The sequence below is a fragment of the Streptopelia decaocto genome (assembly GCF_964273445.1).
Source record: "Streptopelia decaocto genome assembly, chromosome: 1".
NCBI lineage: Eukaryota > Metazoa > Chordata > Aves > Columbiformes > Columbidae > Streptopelia > Streptopelia decaocto.
This window is the reverse complement of record NC_138663.1, coordinates 53,073,120-53,097,538: the sequence shown is the minus strand read 5'-3', so window position 1 is coordinate 53,097,538 and position 24,419 is coordinate 53,073,120. Positions and strand designations below refer to the sequence as shown.

At 40.1% G+C, this 24,419-nt stretch overlaps 1 protein-coding gene across 1 annotated transcript in view; it reads left to right on the top strand.

Moving 5' to 3' along the window:
* Window positions 1–3,163: 3,163 nt before the first annotated feature.
* SYT1 (synaptotagmin 1) overlaps window positions 3,164–24,419 on the top strand; it is a 360,262-nt gene continuing 339,006 nt past the window's right edge. Inside the window, exon 1 of the mRNA XM_082062019.1 lies at window positions 3,164–3,433. The gene's annotated coding sequence lies outside the window, so the exon portion shown is untranslated. The remainder of the gene's footprint in view (window positions 3,434–24,419) is intronic.

Sequence of the window (24,419 nt, the reverse complement as noted above, 5' to 3'; positions counted from 1 at the left end):
CTTCTAAATACATCATCACCCACTATATGTTATGGAAACTTCACTGAAATCAAGGGTGGGATGACAGTGCCCTAAAATGGGATTCTAAGTTATTAATTTTCAGCCGTACATACCAGCCCTTCGATTCCCAGTCAACTGGGAAAAAACAATCAAGAGCAGGCGTTTCATTTGCTACAAGAAGTTTCAGAAATGTGTGCTTGAACTCATACAATTGGAAATTCATTTGAAAAGCTGTCCCATTTCCCTAAGCAAAAGCCAATTCCTTTGTCTTCAGGCATTAAAACTACTCTCAAAATGAAAAACTTGAGGATAGAAAAGACCAAACCAGAGAAAAAGCAGTAGTACTTCTAGCTCAGCCAAAGTCTAAATTAAAAACAAGGGAAATGAAGGATCTAACAGCACCTGGTTCTTCATTTGTACTTAGCAGGTTCCCAACGGAACTTTTGAATAGTAGACACTATTTAAATTTCACTTTTGATGTACTAATGCACATTAAAAAATAAACAAAACAAAACAGGTCTTGGGTTTAGAACATCATTTCTTCTGGCTTTGCATCTTTCTTCTTTTTACTCATGATAGTGTTGATTCTTCTTCCCTTAACGCAACTGTGGAAGACATAACAACAATAAATACAATGATCTGTGTTTCATGAGTTTAGTGGCTAGCATTTGGCTAGCACTCCAAGCATTCATCAAATGGCTCCTGAGCTCTTCTAGAACATCCTTGTCATTCAGGACATGTATGTTATCCCTCAAGTTTCCCAGCTTCCTTTGGTTTAATTAACCACCATGCCTGGACAGTAACTACTTATTTAATTGTGGATGCAGCAGAGAAACAAAACTCGCTAACTGGACTGAGGACCTCTTTCTGTATGAATAAGCTTTTGGGCCTGAAAGGAACTAAAGGGAGTGTGTGGACTAGAAGGAATGCAACTTTTGCAGCAATTTCTCCATTGCAAATTACCAGATTCAGAAAAGATTAGACAAAATCTCTCCCACCACCCTCTCAGACCCTACCACACCTGCTCTTTTATTTTTTACTTTTTTTTTCATCTAGCAGAATAATCACATACGGACTACCACAGTCAGAAGTAAGAAAGTGATGGTATACTCTTCAGGGCTACTGTTAGTTAGCATTTCTGTTCCTTACTGTCTGTACACTAAGAGGGGGCCACTGGGCTTAAAAGATGTTTCTTGTCTTTGCTCAAATACTACGAACAGGGTATGATGTGTCATGCCTTGTGAATGCCAGACTCCCACAGACTTCTGGCTGTGTGGCTGTTAGGAACACAGCATCAAGTCCGCATAATTATTAACATTGAAATGTGTGGGGTTTTAACTGACCAGATAAATGACCTAGAGAAAGTAGTCCTTGATAGCTACTGATTTTGGAGAGAGAAAACAGCCACATTTTTAAGTCATACAGGGTAATCTGGGCAAAGGTGACAACTTCTGCATATGCAGTTTTCATTATGGTGACTCCTCCTTTCCATAGCTCAGCAAGAGCTGGTATTTGCTTTCCTTTTCCCTTTCATGACCTAATGTTCCCATCCAAGACCCCTATTGTGGATATTAGGAAAAAATTCTTCAAAGAAGGGGTTGTCAGGCATTGGAACAGGCTGCCCAGGGAAGTGGTGGAGTCACCATCCCTGGAGGTGTTGAAAAGGTGTTTAGACGTGGTTCTTAGAGACATGGTTTAGTGCTAGAGTTAGGTTATGGTTGGACTCGATGATCCTGAGGGTCTCATACAAGTGAAATTCTATGATTCCAACAGACCTAAAAACACATGTCCAGCACTGACTTGATCAGAAAATGTGTATTTGAAGTGACCAGGAAGAGGGCTGTAATTTTCAAAGGTAAATCCCACCATAAAAGCATGGTGAATTGCAGGATGACATTCTGCTGGAGGCACAGTAAGTCACTTCTGGGATGTGCCTGGGAGATTCTTGTCATCCCAGTTACCTGCTAAAGATGTCATAGGGGCTCCTCTTTTTGCCAACATTTGCGATTTATCATACTGAGCTATAATTTAAATAACTTTCACTCTTGTATACTAAGTGAAACCAACTAAATTGTTGTGGAATACAAAACTACTTCTGTTTTCTTAGAAGAACTGTAATTTAGCAGCATGCTGTACTACTGTGCATCAAGCCTGGGCTAGAACCTGTATGTTCAGTAACTGTGACCAGTTAAAGGTTATGGGAAACTCCTACATAAATACCACACTACCATTTTTACAATTTTGCAGATTAAACTTTGTTTTCTTCCTGAGCCTTTGAGGGTATAGATGCAAAAATAATATATGCTGAGGAACAAAGAACTTTAATCCGTTGTGCTTTTAAAAGCTAACCTTACATCTAAATCTATTTCCATTTCCCTCTGGAACCTGAGCAGCTTTTTATGTTATATTAAACATTAGACAAATAGGGTAGATCTAATTAAAAGTTGAAGAAATGTGCTTCCCTTAATTGAATTTGTTACAGTTACATTTTGCAGACCAATGTTAATCAAAGCTCCAGTTCAGAGTGGATGGATCAAGGGAATTAAGTCAACCCCTGCACGTCCTTACCTGAACACGCGATACGCTCTGCTCTCGCCTAAGCCACAGACGCCCATAACGACCCAATGCTCAGTCGCGACTGCCCGGGGCGCGCTGCCCGAGGCTCCGCCGCACCGGGAGGGCCGCGCAACGCCGGTTCGCTAAAAGTACCAAGTACCGGGGGGCAGCGGCAGCGCCTGGGGGAGGGCCGCCGCCGCCTCCCCTCCCCGCCGCCCTGACGCTCCGGGGCCAGCGCCGCGCTCTGCCCGGGGCACCCGGGTCACCCGACGGCCGCTGTGCCTGTGGCACAGCGCCTTGTGCTGCCCGGCGGCGGCCCCGCGGACCGCGGTGCCAGACGTGGCCGCCATGCGCGGGGATGCCCTGCTCATCCTCCCCCTCCTCGTCCCCTGCCTGCCGCCGCCCGGCCCCGCCCGTCGGGGCGGACAGGGACCGCACGGCCGCGGGATGGGCGAGGCCGGCACGGCGGCTCCACCCATGCTGTGCGCCAGGCGATTGGGTGGCAGTGCCCGTCTCCCCGCCCCCCAACCAATGAGGGCGGCGGGCCGGGGGTGATGGGCTGCCTCTCGCGGGAGGGATTCCTGGAGACGCTGCAGTGTGGCGGCGCTCCCGGCGCCGCGCAGCCCCCGTGCCGCCTCCGCCTCCCCGCCCGCCTTGCCCTGCCCGCCGGCGGCCACCGCCGCTGAAACTTAACGCCCGGCGCGCCGCCAGCCCGCCGAGCGCAGGGGCTGGGGCAGCTGCCTGCCGTGCGCGGGGGCGGTCCGCCGCGCACCCCGCCGTGCATCGCAGCCTCGCCCCGGGAGGGGCCCGGCCGCGTGTAGTGCCGCCGCGGGGAGAGGCTGAAGGACGAGCCGGCTGCGCCCGCCCCGGTTGCCAGGTAAGGCAGCGCTCCGGGGCCGCCCGCAGCCGCGCCTGGGCGGTGTCGCCTCGGGCGGGGGGGCTCGCTGGGCGAGGGTGCGCCCGCCGGCCCGCTGCGCGGCGGGGGGAGAGCACATGCTCCGGGGGCGGCTGGCGGCGCCGCCTGCCCAGCAGCTCTGCCCGTGGCTGCCGGGGGGCGGGGGCCCGCCCCCGGAGCGCTCCGTGCGGGGGGGGGCGCCTTAGACAAAGGGGGCGCCCCCGCCCCCCACCGCCGCCGTGCTTCGCCGTCGCCCCCCGCCCCGGCTGCGGGCGCGGGGTGCCGTCCGCCCTCCGTGCCTCCATCCCTCCCTGCGCGCCGCTGCCCGGAGCCGGCGCCCAGGCGGCCGCCGGGCCAACTTGTTTCTCCGGGTTTCACCTGGCTGCCGCTGCCGCGGTGCCCCCGCCCTCGGCAGGGTGGTCTGTCCCGGCGGCCGCCCCGGCTGGAGCCGGTGGGACTCGCTGGTGTGCCCTCCCCGGCACCGGCCCCCGAGCGCTGACCTCTTCTTCTGCCTGCAGGGCTACATCTAATCGTTTGTGTATCAATTTACAAAAAGCCTTTCCTCCATTACTTAGGCTGTCAAGCTAATGCATTTTCTTTCCATGCAATTTCATTTCGTGTCCTCGGACATCATTTCCCTCATCTTATTTAATACCACTTGCCTTGCTCCGATTTTCAGGTGTGTTATGGTCTGGTCCATATGCGCGCACGGTATGGATAGGGGATCAGCGCTCTTTAAAAGTTAATTTTGCCTATCAAACTCTACTAGGTAGAGTAGTAAGAAAGTGGCAAAGCATGTTAATATTTCTTTTGTTTCTAATTTTCTGAAATAAAGATATCAAAAGACTACCAGCTTCTGGTAGGCAGCGTAGTAAGTAAATTAAATGTAGTCATTGGAATGAGCCTTTATGGCACTTTCAACAATCTGTAATTCAATCATCTCTGATACAGGCTGCCTTTTGCTATTATTCATCAGACCCAGCTGAGTGATTTCGGTCAGATGGGAAGTGGTAGAGAGAAATCTCTAGGTAAATGTAACTGAAAAGCTTTCCAAGTGGAGTCCTAAATGAGCACAGAAAAGCACTTGGCCACAATCTTGAGACAGATGTTAGCATCCAAATAAATCATTTCTTTTGATTGTCCGGGGGATGTCAAGTCTTATTTTCCTTATTTAATTGCAATTTGTGGGTGAAGAAGAATGAGCTCTGTGTTTTATTACCTTGTAAACTCAATGCAAAATGCTGTAGTGCGATAATATTTCACTGTCTCTGAAATAATATTTTTCTGTACAAAGGTCAGTAGAGTAATTTTAGATACACATATATATTGTAGACCACAACTAGACTACTAATCAGTCAGCGGCAATATTGATCCTCTGAGTGGCTATGCAGTGTGCCATCCGTGTTGTGTGTTAATCTGTTACTTGCCGTTTAAAGTGCTTTATTGTCCGAGAGAGTTACTTCATCATAAAAAACAGAAGACGATAGTGGTAGACCTAAGGGGAGACTCCTTTCCCTGGTGCGTTGATGTCTAGAGTTACAGATGAGCAATTGTTTTAGGAGTGACCCTGAAAAGGGGAGGGGGAGATTTTGGGTACAAGGACAAGTAGGTGGCAAAGTAATTTGCTTTGTGAGGATATGAAATGGTGTCTCCTGCCATGCTTAAATGAACCTGTTCAGGAAAAGTGTAAGGAGATTCCACGTGTGTCTAGAATAGTATTGTGTTGTCTATCTTGGAAACAGATGACCTGATTTTATGTCTTGAGTCGAACATGTACCTTCTTACAAGCTTTATGGAATTGTAGTTCTATTAGTAGTGTCCAAGGGGAATATACTTTAATGCGGTCTATTACTTGGCTTGTGGTATAGTTGCTCAAAATTTGCATGCATGCAATTCATAAATTGAAAACTATATAGCTTAAAAACATAGTGTAGGCAGCTTGAGTGAGAAGAGATAATTTAAAAAAGAACCACAGGGCAGAAGATAATGACATACTGTAGGAAATAATCATACTCCTGCACTTGCAAAAGCATGAAATGTTCCAGTGTAGCCATTTCATACAAGCCCAATTTTCCTTCACATTAAGAGTGCCTAAGTGAGCCTTATTAATGTTTGATGCTAAAGATGCTAAATCCATTTTAGGGATTGATGCTGGAATTTAAAGAGGTAGCTCACAGACTAACAGTGCAGTTCTAACACTTTCCTAGAATAAATGTGAAAAAATAATCGTTTACCATGTATGCCGTAGCAGTGCAAGTGGGATATATCCTTCTCTGTAACGCTCTACGGGTGAGAAGCCCTTTAAAACCATAGATACGAAACAGTGTTTGATTTAACAATCCGAAATGTTTTCTTACCTTAATCATAACCTAAATCAGATATAAGAGCCCAGAAGTTGTTCAGTGTTGGTTAGTGTGGTAGTTGAGAAGGTGTGAGAATAAGGGAAGGTTCTGTTTGTCAGAAACACGGAGCGGGGGGAATCTATACTTTTCCAGCTAACATAGAGAGACTGGAAACATAAAATCAATTTTTATGGCCTTTTGGCAGGGTTGGCTGTAATAAGTAAAAAGAAGGAACAGCTTAGGGTCTTGGCAGAAGTTTTTAAGCCACTCAGCTGTACAGAACTCAGTTAATTGATGTTTCCTCACATGAGGATGAAGCTCTTATTTAGTATATCGCTGTCTTTTCTTGTCCATTCAGCAGTCCGATTACAGTTTTAAAAATACTTATGTGTGAATGTGTGTACAGGATTTACATGTACATACATATTTAAACACATAGGTAAATTCTTACTGGGAACTGCATTCTGAGTAAAGAATACATGCCACCACATATTAGCTGCTGTGGAAGAGGTATCTAAGTTTACAATATGATTGAAAAGGACAAGAAAATATTTCTACATATCCAGAAGAAAAGCATGGAGGAATTATTACTCCTGGAACTGTGATCTCCTTCCCTCTGCTGGTGATGCCCATACATATATGTAGCTTCACAAAGAGAAATATTTCATCATTTGGTTTACTTAGATTCTCTATAGAATGTTTATTTTAAACATTACTCAGTGTCTAGGAAGAAGCTTAATTAGAAATACACGAAAGGGAAGCTTGTTAGCCAACTATGAATTTGTGTTTACCACTGACATTTACTAAAGATACTTGAGGTTAAAATAAAAGCATTTGCCAGACTGAATAAACAAAGCATTATGTTAACAAATATTTTCAGGATTGTTATGTACCAATGTCATCTCTTCTAGAGTAGGCTTTACTCCTTCCTAATACACCCCAGTAAGAGGGGGGGATTAGGAAATGCTGGTTATACTGTTATATCTTTTACAGAAGTACCAGATACCAAAGCAGAATGCATTAGGAGGAGGACAACTGACAGGGGCTCTTCATGATTTCTACTGGTGAGGGGATAAGAGCAGGTTACAAGCAATCTCTTTCAGGGACTACGTGGACCAGCCGAGTGATTTGCATAAGCAGTGTGTGGGAAAAAGTTGTCTGGTTTAAATTAAAAATAAAATATATTTTTTTTTTTTCCCCTGAAGCATGTAATGATCGAAACCTAGATAACAGCTGTAATAAAAACATCTGCTGAAGTATTACTTTCGACAAATGTCTAATCTGAATGTTTTAGAGGCTGGCTTTTCTATTCTCTTGTGTTGGGTTTTTTTGTTTTTGTTTTTTTTTCCCCATTGACTTAATGAGTAGCACTTCATGGGTCTTCTGTTTACTATATATGCTTGTGAGAGAGTTGTTTATTTTTCTTAACCTGTTTTCTTATCACTACTAGTATGGAGGTATTTCCCCAGAACAGCAGACACTGAACACTTCCCCTTCTCCATCCTAGAGGGAGTGATGTTGCCGTCTTCTGAATTCTCAGAGGTTTGCCAGCTCAAGATGCCACTTCTCTTTTCTAGCCATCCCTAAAGATGCTGGGAGAAATGTCAGAACACAAAGTAAATCTAGAATGTCTCCTGCACAGTGTAGTTATCTGATAAGCTATTAATATTTATATGGTTCTTCTAAATGGAACACCATACAAATTTTGAAGTTTAAAGAAATTATCCAAACTATTCATTATTCATCAACTCTGAATAATTATATTAATATAATATTTCAGGAAAATAAAATTTTATTTAGAAGTAGCTAAAAACAGTTTAGTTGTCTTAATGGTGCTGTCTGTAAACTTCCTGGGCATTATTCAGGGTTTATGGTAGTAGTCAAATGTACTGTAGTAGTTTTAATAATGTAGCCACGGTTATAGTGAGTAGTTAGTACAGTGTCTCAAATATGGGAGGATACATGCTCAGTGATGATTTAATGAAGTTGATTAAAAACTCATTTGTAAGTTTTCTTTTGTACCTTTATCTTGTGGGTATTGTTTTTCTATGTGGTTGTATATCAGTGTAGCAGTTGCAATATGGGAAAGCTGGTAACCATTACCCAGCTTGGCTCAGAGATACATCATCTCCTGCAAACTCCCTCATCTCTGTGTATTTTGAATAACCATCTAGATATGGCAGTTGAAAATAACTGGAGTGCTTTTGTGGAAGGTCCTGTGGAAATAAAGATTCCATGGCAAATGTTTTGTCTGGTTCAAGACCCTGTCTATGTCATTGACAGGTGGACATTAGACCTAACTCTTCTTATTTTGAAAACTTAATGACCACTTGTAACATGTAGTTGTAATTATATATATATATAAAAAATATATATATATATAAAATTTTACTTCTTTCCAAAGCTCTGGATAATATTTCTTTATAATCATCTATTTGATTTCTAGTTGGGGTTTAAAGATTAATGTTGCAATACATCCCAATAAAAATAGTTTTGAAAGTGTTTTTTATTAAAAGACCATTTCTGTTTCTTGTTGAAACTAAGCTTTGTGTATTGACTGCAGTAAGGCATTTGATTTAGCTTAGAGTGATTTTCTGCTTGGAAGAAATAGTCCTGTAGAAGGGCACCATTGTCCATATGAACAGATGAATTTTTTTTTTTTACTTAATAGTAAAAATAGACAGAATAGACAGTGTAAGGGGAACTGCCGTCTCTATTATTCCAACTCCATTACCTTTAACAATGATCTGGAATAAAATACAAAATCCATATTCTTGAGACTACCTCTGTTTGTTTTTGTTGTTGTTGTTTGTGTGGGGTTTCTTTCTGGTAACAATTTTAATAGATAAAGTTGGAAAAAGTGGTATTATAGACTGATTTTCATTTGGTTTCTCATTCTAGCACATCAGAATAGTTTTAACAAAATGAACTGTACTACTTTTGCCTACTTCTAGTAAAAGAAAAAAAGTTATTTCTCCTTGAAGAGTGGCTCTGAGAAGACTTGGGGATTACATCCAGACAACAGCTATCATTATTTTAAGGAGAAGCCATATGCAGCTGTAAACACTGAAGCCTTGAGAGTAGGAAGCGTGCCCAACTTCAAAAACAATGTTGGACGATTAGAATTCCTTTAGAGGGGGCATCTAAGAATTGTGTCATTTGAAATGTGCCAAATCTGCTTCTTACTGAGACTCCTAAAAGCTTCCCATTCTCTTTGGAAAACTGTACATTCTGAAAGCTTTCCTGTTTCCCATGCAGTGGAAGTACTGGTATTAAATTGTGTTCTAGGAAGTATTAATAAAAGTTCCTGTGCCAGCCTGGCCAGCGAGCAAGCACCAACTGGAAATAGGGTGCTCTTTTTTTTGTCTATTAATAGACCATCAAGTTTATGGGCCAACTTACTGAGGAGATGACACCTTTCTGCTTGAAGTCTCTAGGTCAGTATTTTTCTTTTTAACTAGACCGAATACAAGTTCTAGATTTGATACAGAAAATGCTGGGTTTCTGATTTGTGTTAATCCATGAGAACAGAGTACATAATCAGCTGTCCTCCTGGCCCTGAAATCAGCAACCCATTGAACTTGCTGCCATTATCTCTAATTGAGTTTCTTGGATTAAAACTTATTTTTTCTTTTTTTTTGTAAAAGGTCTTGTGACATGTTATTCTTGTAGTGTGAAGAGGTTTTGTCTGAATTTCTCTTAAGATGCCCTTGTATGGTTATAATACTGTTTTTGTCCCACCTTACTGACAAGCAATTTCTGCTTATTTGTCTAACTGGTGTTGATTTAAGGCCCATAAAAACTGATAACTGTTCCTTCCATTCATTTTGTTCCTCTGACGTGTCTTAAAACCATAAATTGTGCTTATTAATACAAATTCTGTTTAAAAAGAGGATGCCTATTGTTCTTTCAAATGTGGGAGGGTCAATATCATGTGTCCTATCAGTCTGGCCTGGGCTTGTGTAAATAGGCCTTGACTAGTTTGCAGATGCCCATCAGTCAGATGCTACCTGAAGGACCGTGTTGTGCCCAACCTGATCTGGAGCTGACCTTGCAGGTGGCAATCATCGTGCCTGGCATCAGAGACAGGGAACCCTGTCATGTATCTGCTTTGCACCAAGGTAAACTTGTCTTGGTGAGAGTCTTCCATGTCCTTTTTCCATGTGTCGAGCCATGGCTGTTTAATTGGTGGTACTGGTGACACAACAGGTGTCTCCTACGAGAGGGATGCAACTCTGCTGAAGTGACAAGTAGGAGTTATTTTTGAGAGTGTCCTCCCACTGAATTGCCGAAGATATGTCCTTGAGTAGTCCAGGCGAGGGTGGAAGACAAACACATTTTTGACTGTGAGTGGAACGATGGTTGAGTGGCAGGCTTTCTGGATCCTGAAATTAAGGTTTACCTAGTTTCTGACAACCCAAGTGTTTATTTAAAGATGTATTTCTTAAACTGTTGCATTTGATCATTATATCTGGGACATATTAATATTTCCTCAGGAAAAATCTGCCGGTAAGATGCCTGTTTATCTTTTCTGTAGTTCTCATTTTGTCATAGTTGTTTTTCGTATACTAATAACAAGTAATTATCTTGCACTTGCTCTTCAGATTCGTCCTTACTTCAGGCTTACTTAGCTTACTCAGCTGCTAGTTAGAGCAGAGAAACACCAGGAAATATCCATGTGACCTTGACAGAGGTTGGCTGCTGCTTCATGATATGCTGCAGCTGCGGAAGGCCTTTGCTGCTCTTATCTTGTATATCTGTGGGTTTTTTTGGCAAATCCTACATAACAGGATTAAAGGTTGTTTTCTGTATTAATTTGTGTTATATTTAATGCTCTTTTAGCTTGATGAGAAAATGCTAGAAGTGAAAACTTGAAGTGAAAAACGTCTGTGACAAAACCACCTGAAGTCACGTGCTGTAGTTCTTTCTTGCGTTTGTCATTTTGAAAATATACGTGCGCTTTTAATAATGACTTGGACCTACTTTAATATTTGATATGCAAACATTGGCTTTACAAATCGTACACTGGCTCATAATAGTGAGCTGTTTACTCTAGAATAAATTATTCTTTATAAATATTGATGGAAGTTCAGTGTTATAGGTGAATAAGGCATAAAACTTGCTGTGAAAATTGGTATTTTAGAAGAATATTAATAAATATTTTATCTCAGTGTCAACTCAGACTTTTGAATTGAGTGCTGTTCATGTAGTGTCAATTGGCTTCCAAAGCAACAACCAGCCAAATGTCCATTAAAGGTGATGAACCAGACTTCTGCAGGCATAGTAGATACTCTATATACTGTTACTGAAGGATTCAAATGTATCTGTAAAGACAAAACCTTTTTCTGCCTTTCCAGATAGCTCATGGATATCTGTACCCATCAACAGGATTCCAAAATGTATATATTGCATATAGGTGAAAGGAAAAATAATTGGCACAATTTTAATGGAACCTGTCAATATTACTCTAGTTATAGTTTTTTAAACTTCCTTTTAGTATTACCAAGAAACTGGGAGCATTGAATTTGCTTTGGGTTGAAATTTGGATCTTAGAATGGCTCTGCTCTTTGTCTACTTTTATCTTAAAATAACTTGAGTTCAATTGTGTTAACTGGTTTCACAGAATAAAGCTAAATTATTTGCTGGAAGGAATCATCACCTGGCATCCCATAGTCTGTGGTGTTATTGCCCTCTCTTACTCAGTGTTGTGCCCTTTTTAGTGATGAAGAAAAGTAATCTCTTCTGGGAAGGTAAAACTCCAACCTCTTAGCATAGTTTGCAGTGTTGGCTTTATATGTTTTAAGTAGGTGGATGTGTGAATTTGGAAGGCTAAACACAAGAGTGGACAGAAGGCCATAGGTGGATGTACTGAGTGCTAAGCCTAGTTGAAGGCATGTTCAGATTGTTATAATTAAGAAATTATTCAATTTTTTTTTTCCTTAGGCCAAATATTGGCTATTTCATGGGTTCTTTTTTCAATAATGTATTGATGATTTTGAATAGCTGATGTAAGCACTTATCTTTGAACTGTGAAAAACACTAGTTCAGCCTGGCCTACTTATAGCCATAGTACTGGTAAGATACTTAAAGGTAGCCACTTCAATCAGGCTTAGAGATAATTGTGGTGAATAGATTCCAAGTACAAAGTTTGAGATGTGTATTGTAAGTAATGTGGGACTGTGCTTAGTGTTTATCTTAGGCTGAAGTGCTTATAAAAAAAAATAGTGGGGGAATGTACTGAAACTTTCTGACCCTTAAAGACTATCATGAAGTCTAGAGACTGTGATTAATCAATTTTGTTTTAGTTTAAAGCTATCACCCCATTATTATTCAGTGTATGTGTTTTCTGTATGTATGTGAAGTGTTAGTAGGACTGGGAGGAACTAAAGGATTAGTAGTGAAGTGTGCAAGTGCAGGGGCTGTGTATCGTCCAGTGACGGTCAAAAATTCTCTACACGTTGGTGCTGAGATGATGTCCCACTTAATCTCTGCATAGCAGAGATTGGAACCCGTGTTACCTAGTTAGTTGCAGCAAGTTCATTTCTAAGACTGAGGTGCAATAAGCACATTCACCATAGGGGCCAGTATCCTTGCAAATGTGGATACAGACAAAGCAAGTACTATAGCTATCAGCTGCAGGAGTAGTAAATATGTGTGTTTTTTCCTAGATAAGGTGCACAGAGCTAGCCTGCAGTGGACACGTGCTGAAATTTGTTCCTTATTACAAAGCAACTGCTTCAGGCCACGTTGCTTTTTCCATCGGACTTAGCCTAGTATTGTACATTCAATTCTCGCTTGCTTAGACTAGAATTTTTGTTAATGTATTTCTCAGTAAATCATATTTACTTTTACTGGATGAGCTGAATTAGATCCCAGAAATTTAGATTTTTTTTTTTCCCTTCAAAGCACTTATAGATGAGTTGGAAGGCAAGATAAAAAGTCAGTTATTGTCACCATCACTTTGAATAGCTAGTTTGGCTTTTAAACCTATCTTGGTTTTGTAGGCTGCTTGCTTGCCTGCACGCACGGGAAAAATCAAAAGCAGTATTTAATTTTTTTGGCAAACATCCTAATGTGTGGTGGTGGGCAAGGGCTTTTTTTGATGGTGGTGGGGGGTGGTTTGTTTGTTTTTTTGCCTCCCAGAATGGAACAAAGGAAAAGATCTGGGGACGATGGCTTACGTCTCCACATCCTCTGTTAACACAGTGAATTCCAAATGTGGGTTGTAACTTGTGACAGCTGTTTCATCAAGAGCTGTTCCATGTTTGCGAGAAGCAGTGTTTGCTCTGCAGTCTTTTTAGAACAGGGCCTGACATATCTTGCAGTGTGTTTATACTGTGCCTGACATAATAGGATCCAGATCTTTGACTGGGGATGTAGACTGTTGTGCAAAACAAATAATAATTAGGCCAAATGTTGAAAAAGTGCAATTATTTAAGACCCCCAGAGATCGATAAGCTATTCTTTGCTGTAACCATATCAACCTTCTTCTTCAAAGGGATTTTAATTGTATCATGGAAACTTCATACTTGAAAATATGAATGCTTGTCTGTTAGGCACTCTGCTAGATATAAGCGTATTTTGCTGGTAATTAAGGTTGTACCGTTCATACTAGGGGACTTGGATGCTCAGTTTAGAGCTCTAATTAGAACCTATGCTGAGTTACTCTTTACAACCTCTTTATCTTCATCCTGGTGTAACTTATGAATGTATCAGTTTAAATAGAGGAAAAAAAGTTTCCTATTTCCCAGTAACCTGATTTGCCACTTTCCAATTGAAAACTGTTTGGCTTGCTGCTGAAGAAAGCTATTTTATGCATAATACCATGCTCACTAGTGGGATTTGAATTATTTGCAGGTGGGATGATACAAAGGGGCTGGATTTTAGCCTTTATGTGGCCAGGAGGGAATTTATCTGGCATAAGGGAGATAAACTAGTTCCAGCTCCAGTAGTACTTAAGAGACTAGCTACTTCATGCCAGAAAGCAATTTCTAAAGGTTTCTATGATAAAGGAATTAGTGAAGTTCTGCTACATCAGCTTCCCCAATGCAGGAGCCAGTTTATCTGTCTGGAGGTTGATGTAATTATTGGAGATTTCTGCTCCCCCTTTCTATGAGAAGTTGATACAGGAGAACATCTAGTCCTGTCCTTACATGATAGGATAAATGAGTAAAACATCCAAAGCCAAAACTGTCACTGCCCAGGTAGCCTGTCTTGGAGGTAGACCTGAAGATTTCAGGTAAAGATTTTAGAATTAGCTTTTTGTGAAGCATACGAGTCTGTACACATCAGGTGGTCATTTATATAGTGCAGGAGCCAATCAAAGTAGCAATCAAAGTAGTGTCCTATTGATGTGGTGAAACATAAATCCCATATGACAGATGGGGATCAATGGCAAAGGGAGATTAAGGACAGGACTCATCTCATTTAACTTTAAATACCCTCAGAAGGTGATTCATTTGACCTACCTTAGGCGTCTGTCTTGGTGCGAGACGGACTGCTCTCTGGAGGTATCTGTTCCTTTCCAGTGACTGTAAACAGTCTAAGATCACTAAATGAGACTTAATCAGGCACTTTTTAGATAACCTGACATGGGACACTTGAATTGTAAGCGATGTGCCTGAGGCCTTACTGGGAAGCATGTGGCAAGGCTGAAAGCTGAACCTGGGTTTTCTGAATCCAAATTAATATTGCTAATCACAATACCATCTCTTTTGTGAAGTGGAGAATTAGATCTGTGACTAAAACTAGTGTGTGGTGACTGCTTAAAATTGATTTTTAACAGTTGCAAATAAAAAAAGTAATTGGTTTAAAGGGGAGTAGTGGTGTATTTGGAAGTACCCCATTAAAATCCAGCCCAAATTATTTATTTTACTGCAGTTAGTATTACTGTATTTGATTCATGGGAATATGTCAACCTCAGTAGTGCAGTAACTGTGCAAGAGACTAGATTTAAAAAGAGTATTTGGAGATAAATCTTTTGCAGTGTAGAATAGCAAATTTGTCTGCAGAATCTGTGCAGTGCTATTGGGAAAGAATAACCTTTTATCTTGAAGTAGAGTTCTTAATAGTAATGAAAATTTTACTATTAGCTCCACAGCAAGATGGACATCTTGTCAGTAAAACTGTAAATGAAGGTCCATTGTATTGGCATAGATAATATTTTATTTGTGGTTATGGGCAGTTTGTTGAAGTTGGTCTTGTCCAGTTCGTGCTGATTTAAGTGGGCTTGTGTGAAAGGAGCTGCCTTACGTTACTGTGAATCACGACAGTTAAGTGATATAGTGTTTTCTGAAACCTGAATACTACAGCTGATATGAAGAGTGCTGTCAGCCTTGCCAGACTCTGGATCTTGCCCGAAGTGTGCAGGGAACCAAGTAGGTCTGCACAAATGATAGCGATGGAAATAATCACACTTGGCCAAATGTGGGCAGGCTCGTCATGTTGCCTCTCCTCTGGTCACCAAAACTCTTGGAGAAGAGGAGAAAAGCAGCACCTCAGGTATTGCTAGTGTGTGTGTTTTCCCCCTCTGAAATGCAGTAAGTTTTGCACCTGAATGTGCATGATGTTTTGGGGGGTTAGCTTGTGCCTTCCTTGCTTGCCCCCCTGCACACACACCCACACCACTCCCCATTCCACCTCAACACACTTTATTGGCTGTAGGTTTGGTGTGTTTCATGACTGAGATGAAATTGTTTTCAGAGCTGCAGTGCAGAGCCTGTTTAAATAGATTTGTGTAATTTATACATACAAATCTGCTCAGATGAGGATGGTAGTATGTGACCCCCTTAAATTTGTGGCGTCACATCTCTTTGCATGGGAATACACTGTCATATTAAAGATTCAAGGAGTAAAATATTTTTTTTTTTTAATGAAGTGCAGTGGGAAAAAAAAGTGGGGAAAATTCTGCTGTATTAAGATAAAACAGAGGCTATTAATGTGAAGAATAAAATCTGATGTATATTTTAAGCTTATGGAATTTCTTCCTCTAAAAATTGGGAATTGGCTATTGGTTTCACGACACTGTGTATAGTAGGAATTGTATCTTCATGTTAGGTCTAAAGTAAAGTTAAATTAGAATGGTCTAGAAACAAAAGCCCAGTACTCTGAAAAATTATATCACAGCAAAATGGTTTTCTTGTTGACATCTTTGGTCATGAGAATTTCTCATCCTTTCTATCCTCCCTCCTTGAGTTAACAGCTAAACATGATGTTTTTATAGCTAAATGAAGCTTTATAAGCTAGACATCAACTATATATAAATGCAGAACAGTACATCTAAAATCTGTCACTCTGTCAGAGTACAACTGTTTTCTCTATGAATATGGAAATTGTCACTTATCTGCATTCTTTCCCTGCCCTACTTTCCCCCCATATGTTGATATTCACCCATGTGAAAGAGGCCAATTATACTTTAGCCGTTGTATAAATAATGCAGAAGTTGTCAGTAGCAGAGGAAAACTTACGTTAGAAAGCTGAGAGAGTGAATAAGGAAATAAAAGCACCTTTTATTGAGTGTAGTGATCTCTTGTTTCTATGTCACTTCATGTTAAAAAATTGTATATATAATTTTTTAAATTTTAGTATTTAAAATTCTTCATCTGGGGACTGGCTTTCATAATAAAGTCCCAGTTCAATCTTTCCTCAGAATATTTTGCTCTGTGGTGTTTTTCCTTTTTGCTTTTCCCCATGCCCTCCTGGGAGCAGGCGCTGGGTCTTTCCCCTTGGCCAGGAGAGGTACTGGGCAGCGCTGGAGCTGGAAGGATGCCCTGGGATCGCAGCAAGGCTCGGAGAGACCCTGTGTTCCTTCCCCCCGGCTTTATGGAAAACATTTGGAAAACACAGTGCAATCTGGAGTCAGGCTACCTTGAAAGTAAATTAATTAGGCTCATTAAAGGTGGAGTCCTGAACTTCAGAGCAGCTGGGGTTGGCTCTTGGTAGCTGTTGTTGATAGAGCCAGGGCACAGGCTGGCTTGGAGTCGCAGTGAAGTTGGCCAAGCTAAATAGCACCTTATTAATGTGTTTTATCGATGGCCAGCTCTTCTTTGAGGTGGTGAAAATGTGATCCCAGATGATGTACAGAGTTTAACTTCTTGTCTCCTTCTTCCAACTACAGTTTCTCTTGAGTGTTATTCTGAGAGAGAGAGAGAGAGGATGCTGTGGACTTAAATTTATATATAAGCAACCACTCAGAGGGTCTTGCTGACCTGACAACAGTCTTCAGCAGTGTTTTCTAGGGTGCATGTCTTCTGGGTCTGCAATGCCTCAACAGCAGATGAACGATGTACTAGCCCTTGCCTCTCATAACTGACTCTTTGTTTTCCAGTCGTGATGCTCTTAATGCAGTTGTTAAAAAGGATACTTACAGAGGGAGATAAAGAAGAGCCTGCATCTTTGGTGAGGATTAAAACAGGAGTAATAAGGAGATAAGCGAGTATCTGTTTTTTTTCTTTTTTTCTTGATCAGGGAACTGAAATGTTCCTTGTTATCTTTACTCTTTCATGATTGAGCTGTTTGCTTCCAGATGGCTCCTATGCACATGAGGATGGGGACAGCCATGGCCCAATCTGTTCACCTGCAGGGCTCTCATCAAACACAGCCCAAGGTGCTGGGCACACTAGCACATTCAGAGCAATTCGGCAGCACATCCTGTAGCAATTACTATGGTGCTTTCGTTTCCAGATATGAAAGCTTTGAAGCAGCATCCTTTTGTGGGAGGAAGAGACTTAAAGGTTCAGAAACTGAAAGGTGAAGCTGCAGCCACCTATCACCTTTCTCATGAAAATTAATTTAGCAGCGTTTCTAGATGTGTCCACAGTAGCAAAACACTTTGAACTTTTTTGTTCCAAGTTTTGGTTTCAGTAAACTATTTTTCCCCCTCTTCTATAGCGGAGTTCTTAAAGTAACATCACATATGTCAGGTGAAATATGTAAATAATTGGGTTTTTTACTTTACTTTTGACAAAAGACATCACAGAAGAGAGATGATATGTGAAAATGCAAAGTCAGCACCACGTGTTTAAGGGTAAAATATCACTCTTGCAGAAACCTTAAACAACTTCAAACAACTCTCTTATTTATTTATTTATTAGGAACACCTAAATATGGTTCTAGAATTGATTTTGCTGATGGCTGTATTAGGATTTGAATTTACCAGACACTTGCCCCACACTTTTCTTCCTTTACAATATTCCCTTCTCTCCCATACTTAAAAAAAAAAAAAAAAAAAAGAGGGAAGAAGGATAAGAAATAAAATTAAACATAGGTATCTGCAATGAGCTGTGGTTTGAAGGCAAATAGCACTTAATATACTGGAAAGGCTAAGAGGTGTCATATATATACATAAGAAAAAATAACCATCATTAATACAGTAGTCAAGGTGATTAAGTATCACCCTATTGACCCTGAGTTTATCACTGATTCAGCTGTTTTGCAGTGATTAAAGTCTGGATTTCTCAGTGTTCCTGTTTTATCCTCCCAGGAAACATGGTGGTGCTTGGTGGGTGAGCCCTGATGTCCCTATGGCCAGGCACTTATTCTATGCAGTGCTCTGTGTGAGTCTCTAAGCATCTGGAAGTCCCTCTGAAGTTGAAGTAATCTGTACAAGTGAAAGTGTGCTCCTATTTAAACAAACCCCAAACAAACAAACAAACCCCAAAACAACAACAAAACAAAAAACCCACAACAAACACACACACAAAAACCACAAGCACAAAACCCCAAACCAAACAAAAAAACAGACAACAATTAAAACCTCCACATTAAAACTTCTGAAATAAAAGCATGAGATACTGCTATCAAATGGCTACTGTGTGTAGACTTACTTTTGCTTGGAAGAGATCTTGGGGGAACTTTCACCATGCCGGTTTTATTTTGTAAGAGAAACATGGCATATGTGAGCTGAGGATCTCTTCAGACAAGACTTTATTGATATGTCCGTTTGTGAAGGTGTACCAGAGAGACTAAGAGTATTCCATGAAATATTTCAGATAGTATATGAAAAGGGCACAATTTTCTATTGTTTTACTTTTCAAATCTTTTAAACTCTTGTTAGAGTTGCAGAACCACTTAATGCTTTAGTCTAAGCAATGCTATTGAACCCTATGAATATTATGGTTTATTAGCAAATGTCTGATCTGAAACCTTAGTCACCTGGCTATTATTGCAGCCAGATTTTGTCTCAAGACCTATATGTGGTTTAAATTTCCTGAAATTAGTTTAGAAACTGTCACACAGAAACCTCCGCTACATTTTAGCGGTGTTTAAAAATAACTTAAGTGCTTAAGTTCAGATGGCTATATGTAGTGTTACGACAAGGGGGTAATGGTTTTAAACTGAAAGAGGGCAGATTCAGGCTAGATATATGGAAGACTTTTTATGTTGAGGATGGTGAAACACTGGCACAGGTTGTTCAGAGAGGTGATAGATGCCTCATTGCTGGAAATGTTCAAGGTCAGGCTGGATGGGGCTCTGAGCAACCTGATGTAGCGCAGGATGTCCCTGCTTATTGCAGTGCAGTTGTACCAGATGACCTTTGAAGGTTCTTCAAGCCCAAACTATTCTATGAAATAAATTTCTGTTGCTTAAGTAGCTTTACTTTCTGTTCAACAGCAGGAACCAGTCGTTACTTGAATCACTTGATGACACTGAACACTTTAGACATATCAATCTTTGTCAAAATGAGAAGTCATTTATAATTCTGCATGTTATAAAAAAGGAACATGACCCTCTAAATTGTTCTTGTTTGTACTTGTGACAAACAGCATTGTACAAACTCGAGTTCATTAAAACTTCCAAATTCCAGTTATGCCAGTAATTGGGCCTTAAGATTACTGTCCTTGTTGTGGAACAGAATGTCTTAATACTTTCTACTGACAAGTGAACAAAAACTAGGTGTACTAAAAGTATAAGGAGTTCATACTTGAAGAATGCTGAGAGAGCTTATTTTTTTTGCTTTTTTTTTTTTTTCATATTTTGACTTTCTGAGCTGATTTCACTGTGACATTTATAGATATAGGCAATTGGTTGGGTTGGGGGGGGCAAGTTCAAGCTGCAAGAGATACCTGGAGCAATATAGAAACCTGACACTAAATAATATCTCAGATTTTTACATGGAAACTTTTCACTGCTGTTTCAGTTTTCAGTAGATTATAGTTTTGGAACTAAAAATCAATTATGCTGACAATAGCAGTAGTCACATTACAGGTAAGGAGTTCAAAGGTGGGTTTTTTTTTCCCCCGCAAAGAGTAGAAGCAAAAACTGCACAGGAGTTCCCTTCCATGGTGGAAGATAGTGACATATTATTCTGTTCAGTTTTAGGTTGTGCTTCATTGCTTTTGATATAGATCTACTTGGGACATATGCCCAAACTCAAGATGTGGTCAATGTGCTACTATGATTATTTCATCGCTAAAGAGCTTTTTTTTTGCCAGAGAAAGAATTATCAAAGACAGATGCTACTGTGACAAATAGCTTGATACAGACGAGAATAGATGCTGGAAAGTTTAATAGTAAGAATGTAACGGTGTCAAGATTATAAATGCATAACAATCTTGTCCATTTTAAGCAGATAGGGGAGGTAATACTGGACAAGAAGATATCCCCGAGTTTTTTGGGTGAATGGCAAAACTGAATAGCTAAATTACTATTACTGTTTATGCAGGTCAGGGTTTGTAAATGACTGGTTCTATCAGCAGTTCCCAGCTTGAAGCACATTTGGAAGTGCTTTGTTTTCAGCATGTGCTGGGCATGCATCCTGCTAAAATCAGGCTTTATGTGCACTTGACCCAAAGGCAAGTTTTATTCATACATTAGAGAAGCTTTGAGATAGAGGCACTTTGAGCACGACTGCTATGGCTATAGAGAAAAACTGATGCTGTTATAGGCCCATCTTCCCCATCCAGGGTGTCCTGGGTACCGATCAGATGTATCCCATGTAGAGTCTTTGAGATAAGCATAAATGTACTGTGTGTAACGTGATTAATAGGTAAGATACACTTTACTAGACCCAAACCCTTTGTCTTCTCACTACCCACTGAGCAGATGTACATGAAAGTATTGTTATAAATTTTGGTACGTTCTCGGTATCAGCTGACTTAAAGGTAGCTGTCTAGCCCAAGCTGCAAAGGGTGACTTTCTGTCGTTAATAGACAGAATAAGGGATACTTCACTGTCCGCATCTTAGATAGATGTTTTAGGATGAGGAATCATCCTTTAATGCTGGAGTTCTTTGACTGTTGCCTACAGCGGGAATCAAAGTAGCTGCCATTGATCTAGGAAGGTGTGATGTCTGCATCAAAAAGATTCTTGAATTTCCACCATTTTAGGGTGGAAAAGTTAAATGGAATTTTTAAAGTTTTTGTTTAGGTAAACATTTTTCAAGAATTTTTCTAATCTTCTATCTGTGAAAACAAGTAGATGATGCTGACTTCTGTTCAGCAAGAAGAGTTACTTGAGAGTAAGTTTCATGGTAAAGAGCTTTGTGGAGAGTTGTACTGAAAGTATAAACAGGTAGTGAAATAAAGGCAATAAGGTACTTTCTTTTTCTTAATTTATTTGTATGTTTTAATTCTGGGTTTTTATCAGATGAATATTGTTCATTTTTTTGTTCCTCTTGGACTTTGGGTATAGTGTCTTAAAGCATGATACTGAAGATGACTTTGAGTATTGAATAAGGAAAAATTAAAATTGATCAATTTTAATTAGTGCTTGTTGTAGTACGATCATTGTACTGTATCTTATTTTTTTCTAATCTGATCAACCTTCCAAACTTTAGTGTGTGTTTTACTTCACTATATCTAATGAAAGCATAGGAACCTCTTTATGCACAGTGGTGTAAAAACTGGACTAAGTAGGTTTCTACGTATTCGCTATCACAGAAGACTATTGAATAAAGATGAAAAGCATGTCCGTAATACTTTGTTATCAGGATGCACATGTCTTGTGTCCATTAATTTGATCTTTATTTGTAGTTATAGCTGATACGTACTTCAATCAGTATTCAGGTACAGATTCTCATTTATGATATTTTGGTTCTGCAAATGGGAATGAATTTCTAAGTCTCCTAAGGAACAAATAAAATACAAACTTCATGGTGACATAAAACGTTACTAAGAGGTTTCTGTTGAGTACCTTTCAGTGCCCTGCTGTTTACATGATCACTTAATGGGATCCAGAGAGACCAGCCATTAAGCATTTTTCTCTTAAGGTCTTGGAAGCAGGATACCTACTGGTGTACCAAAACTGATTTCTGAATATTGTATAAAATCTCAACAGAAATCTGTTGCTTGTGCTTCTTTTCTTTCTCTGCATATATGTTACTGTGAATCCGACATATTTAAGTAGTAGTGTTACTATTATACTTCAGCTGAGTTGAATGTGCACATATGACTATATAGATACATGTACACTATACATTGTCGTTGCACAATTTGCACATTTCTGCCAATAATAATGCTTTTAGCCTGGCTTGGTTGTGAATTTTTCTGGCCGTGGGTATGGCATTGCTATTTTTAGGAGCTTGTGTCTTCCCTCGTATTCTCTGTCACTCTGTATTTGCGGGAGAGAACGTGAAGATGCTAAATAAGTGTCATTTAGCCAGGTTACTTCAGGAATGTCCTTAAAGTAGTATTTTGGGTAGCCACACTTAGGGCATTTAAGTATTACGCATGCAAATAGCCTTTTCTTAAGGGTGAGTGTGGAAATATGTGTGCGAATACTGGGTATTTTGTATCCTTAAGAACAGTCCTTATCCTTAAGGACAGTGTGAACTTGCGTGATTGTTCTGTTCAAATTACCTGTATTAGTTATCCGTCAGTTAAGTTAGGAGAAAAAGGTTAGAATAACTAATGCTTTAAAGCTGCTAAATTAATTTTTTATGCAAATAAGATGTCCTTTTAATAAAACACAATAAAATGACATGTAAAGAAGCAACTACAAAGCCTACAAATTGATGATTGTAATGCCAGTGTCAAGCACCAGAAAAATGCTATTTATTTCCTAAAGACAGATTTTCAAGCTCTTCTCTGTATCACCATAAGCCAAAACCTTTTTTTAACAATTCTGTTGGTGGAGCTTGGGTGGATCGGATCTCAGGTGTGAGAATACTACAAAATTCTAAGGGATAACTGCAACAAACTTTAATTCCCCATATATTCCCCAAACAAATCGTAGAATCTTTTTGGTTGGAAAAAAGACCTTTAAGATAACCAAGTCCAAGATAAGTGCTTAGGCTTTTGTGCTTAGTGGTAGCAAGCACACTTCGTAGAATCATAGAATCATTTTGTTTGGAAGAGACCCTTAAGATGATTGAGTCCAACCATAACCTAACTCTAGTGCTAAATCATGTCCCGAAGAACCTAATTGAAATGCCTTTGAAGCACCTCCAGGGATGGTGACTCCACCACTTCCCTGGGCAGCCTGTTCCAGTTCTTCATAACCCTTTCCATGAAGAAAGCTTCATTGCCCTCCTCTGAACTCTCTCCAATACCTTATTTTCTTTCCTGTAGGTAGAAAACAGTTCCAAAGATTTAAGTGATAGCTTCCAATAACAATGAAAAAAAGTGTTGTGTTTTTTTTACTATTATGCAATATTAAAAACAAACACACAAAAACCCACAAAAAATCTCAAACTAACCAACCAAAGAAAAAAACAAACCAAAACAAAAACCCACATGCATAAGCCAGACAACTTTTTTTAATTTTTTCTTCTTTTTGACCTGTCCCTAACAGGACCCTGGTCCATAACAACACAGTAAGCAATAAAATAGTGAAATGTTTGGACAATTGATGTCTAGAGTGGTGGTTGCTTGTTTAACCTTGTGCTGAGGTTAATTAGTCCTGTGTCCTCAAAGAACCTTAGACACTGTGATGCTGAAAAATCATAATAATCTTGCCATTAGGCACTTGTTACTTAGTATCGATTTTAGAAATTTAGTACAGGAACCATAACTCCTTATACAATGAGTTGAGCATCTCAGAACAAGTTTTCCAGAAGCTGGAGTAGTAATCCTCAATGCTGAAAATGCTGTAAAGACACTTCTGTATTGGTGCTACCACCTAGTTCCTATCTGGGTTACTTGCAAGTGTCCTTGATGACTTGGGTTTCAGCAGCCCTGAGCCCTCTTCTCAAAATAAGTGTGCATGTATCATTTTCATAAAGGTACCTTTGTCTGGTTGTTTGTTTGGTTTTTTGTTTGTTTGTTTTGTTTTGGTAGTGGTGAATATTCCTCATACAGTGATCTGTTCCTTCAAATCAGTCCCCTCCCAGAAGGAGTTCAGAATGAAGATACCTGGCTTTCCAGTCTTGTTCTTAGGATTGCTTCTTTATTTTTTATATTCTTAAGGCACTGGATAAAATACATAAGTGGCTACTATTTCTTGGGTTGTTAATTAAAATGGGAGATAGATACCCCTTCCTCATCTGACTCTGGTTCTGGATTTAAAAATATTGCCTGCAGGTGAACACTGCAGATATCCAAAGCCTACCCCTGATGTACCCTCAGGAGATAGGTAGGTAGATGGATAGATAGATGGATGAATGCTCAGCATAGGTGTCCCAAGAAGGTGGAAAATACAGAAGACAAACCTTGGCGAACAGAGGCACTTTTGATGTATTCAGAATTTTT